General features: G+C 35.1%; 1 protein-coding gene across 1 annotated transcript in view; it reads right to left on the minus strand.

Annotated features, from left to right (window-relative positions):
* The window catches only part of LOC127840156 (protein draper-like), a 37,627-nt gene extending 34,371 nt beyond the window's left edge, over positions 1-3,256 (minus strand). Inside the window, exon 1 of the mRNA XM_052368646.1 lies at positions 3,045-3,256. The gene's annotated coding sequence lies outside the window, so the exon portion shown is untranslated. The remainder of the gene's footprint in view (positions 1-3,044) is intronic.
* Positions 3,257-3,493: the final 237 nt, after the last annotated feature.

Raw genomic sequence — 3,493 nt, forward strand, 5'->3', positions numbered from 1 at the left:
CTCGTATTCCCCTCTTAAACTAACTAGAAAAAACGAAAAGGTCGAGGTCCATTTAAAAACTTGTGATTAAAGAATAACTGGAGTTTCTGAAATTTTAAGATATTGTCTATTGGAAAAAGACCGAAAATGTACGCATGTATTTAAAACATATTTTCAAAATGGGTGATACTTCTTTGTTGCACACGACTCAAGAAAGCTTTTTTCAAAGTTCACGATTTTTTCTAATACAAGTGTTTTTGCAATCGGAAATCCATATCATTTACTACTGTACACTGTAATGAGTATGTGTATCAATATTATTTTTAACTTTTTACATTTGCAATGACATTAACCACTTTTACGGAACCTTTCTAAATAACACGGTTTTGTCGCCATTACCCTTTAAACCATAATATTGGGGAAATTAATGTAGGATGAGGGTTTTGATGAATGCCTTATCACTTCCATCAAGCAGTTAAGTTCCTTCATCTGCAAACTGTGTTATTTGTTATGCTATGTCATAAATATAAATACTTATTTTTATACAGTGTTTCTTTCGATACTTTATTAAAAAACATAGTTTAAACGTCCAAATACTCAATGTATTCAAGGTATGCAACATTTGTAAGTACAAAACCTTGGATGACAAATACACGAATACAAAAATAAATATGGACTCTTGGACGTCGCTTAAACAATGCTTAAAATGTGAACTGCTCCATGCATACATTCATTGACGGAAACATAACTACACAAAGGTGTTCAGAGATATTCATTAAAAAAAATATACAAATACTTAACATGTCGTTTACATCAAAGAAGCGGTTGACTGTAAAGCTTAATACGATGATGCTGCAAGTTTTTCAAACACTTTGCAAATAAAAGAGTAAAATTTCAAATTATTCTAATGTATCATTTTGGTCTAAAACAGTCTAAGATAATCCTTGATCAAGTCCTCCTCTGCAATATGTCAATCGCCTCGTAGAGAGCGTTCTCGAGATCAACGTAGCTCGGGTCATCCCCGAGGCCGTTGACTGACAGGTAATTGGTCAGGTAGGCGATACCCAGGGCGTTTGCCTCATCTCCAATAGCAACCTGACCTCCGGTCGGTGTGGCCAACGGCGTCTTGGCCCTGAAGTTGAAGGGTATTGATAAAGAAGATGTAGAAAATGGTGTGCAGTAGCTTCTTTACAACACTGTGATAACAATTTTCTACACCGGTATGTATTCAGATTTTCATGTTGCATGTCCTATTTCGAATATTCTAGCACATGAGGCATTTGAATCATCTGAATCAAGAGTCGTGGCAATAAAAGTGTACTTAAATGTTTGATCGACGTGTTCCAAAGCAATGACAATTTGCCACTTGGACTAGAATGCTTATAAAAACTATATAACAATACGTAGGTAGGTGGAACACGTATGTCCTCAAACATAAATGAACACCACATTGTTAAGTGATCTCGAGCATTTTATATAGCCTAGGATGTACTTTATAGCTTTCTCCACATTAATCAATTGATTCTCAACAAAAGCATAAATACACATATTGAGTCATTACACATCTTTTTAAAAGAAGTTATGACTTCTATTCTATATCTGCTTAAAATATTGACAAACCATTTTAAAGCTGCCAGTATTTGAGTCGCTTGCACACGGAATAAGTTGCTAAATGAGCTCCAGAACTATCATACATTATTATTTCTTTGTTTAAATTAATGCTGATATAAACCTAAAGTCCATCTGTTTCAGACCGTGTTCATAGTTGATCATATACATTGTTGGTCTTGCATGGGTGGTATTTCTCCAGCATTTAAATAAACCATACTTATTAAAATAAATAAGAACACATGACAACATTTTTCAAGTCCAGTGCATGGTTTACTTTAAAACATGTAGTTTACCGGTGTGGAAATGAACAAATGGGCCACGCTGGACCTAAAGCGCTCACCTGAGTGGAACGCATCCCAATTGTCGAAGACTTGAACTATTTACCAAGCGTATGAACCCACTTTCCCCGGATTTAAAAATGACCTTGATTTCGTCAAGATAAACAATGTGACCATTTTTAATCAAAATTAACTCATACACATGGCTTTTAGAGTGGCATTTGTTTGTTTTGTTTCTAAGATTTAACCTTACGATCTAGTTTTTGTAACTCGTGATCCAAATCATAATATGGCGTAGACATTATCAAGATAAGCACTATATCAGAGTCAAAAATAATAGGCATGACTGTGGCTTCCTCATTTATAACAATGTTTTTCTTAGATTCGTCCGAGTGACCTAATTTTTATCAAACTTAAACAAGACTCAAACTTATCCAAGGTATTGTCAAGATTAACATTCCAACCAAATTCCATCAATAGTGTGTCATAAATGTGCTTTTTACAGTAGTGACAATATAGTTCGACCTTGTGACCTACGTTTTGGACTAACCCAGATTCGACCATGTCCAAGGTATTGCCACGACGAGCATTCTAAAAAAGCTTCATTAAGATTGAGTAAAAAATCTGAACCTTATAATCTAGTTTTAAATAAACATGTCCGATATTCCACATAGTTCTATATATTATAAATAAACTATAAAGGCATTCTGACCAAAACTCATCAAGATACTATGAAACCTGTGGTCTCTAGAGTATAAGCGAGCTAAACGTAGTGTGTTTTTAAGTCTTGACCTGGTGATCTAATTTTAAGGAAACACGAGAAACAGATTCAAACTTGTTATAGGTATTTTTAAGATCAATATTATGATCAAGTTTTGTCAAAAATTAGCCATAAACGTGGATTCTAGATTGGTAACACTTTTTTGTTTCTAAGATTTTACCTGGTGATCTAGTTTTTCTCAAAGACGCACGTACTCCAAACACAATGTTGACATAAATATTGTCGAGATAAACGTTCTGATTAAGTTTCATCCTGCTAAGATAAAAAAAATTGGCCTCTGGAGTGTTAAAAAGCCAAAAGTTGTCGAAGGCCTCCAGACATAGACTGAACAAATAGCTAACCATGAGCACTTCATTCTCAGGTAAACAAAAAAGTGTGACGTCCAACATTCTTACTTTCGGGTTCTTTCTATACAATGTTCCAGGGCCAAAGCTCGGTGTCTTCTCCACTTCTCCACACGGAGTCTTTGCCAAAGATAATAGGCACGGACATATATTTGATGCTATCATGTGACAGCAACGATTCTCCGCCCACCGATCCTCCGGTGGCAACTATTCCGTAAAGGCGGGCCAATCCACGAGCCGTTCCTGTTCCGGATGCAGACGATATTGTGACCTCGCGGACTGTGGGATTGTTTAACGCTTTTGTATCCTGAAATTTACATATTTAAATGTTTACATTGTAGACAATACGTAAATCAACATTCGTATTTTCTGAATGGCAAAATACACGCATAAATGTCAATTTCTTTCTAAAACCAGATAAAATATGGAAGCCTGTCAATAAAGAGATCGTATGTGCAAACCTTTATTTAAAAAACATTTTTACAAAACTGAACTAATAA

This window comes from Dreissena polymorpha, chromosome 7 (assembly GCF_020536995.1).
Source record: "Dreissena polymorpha isolate Duluth1 chromosome 7, UMN_Dpol_1.0, whole genome shotgun sequence".
Taxonomy (NCBI): domain Eukaryota; kingdom Metazoa; phylum Mollusca; class Bivalvia; order Myida; family Dreissenidae; genus Dreissena; species Dreissena polymorpha.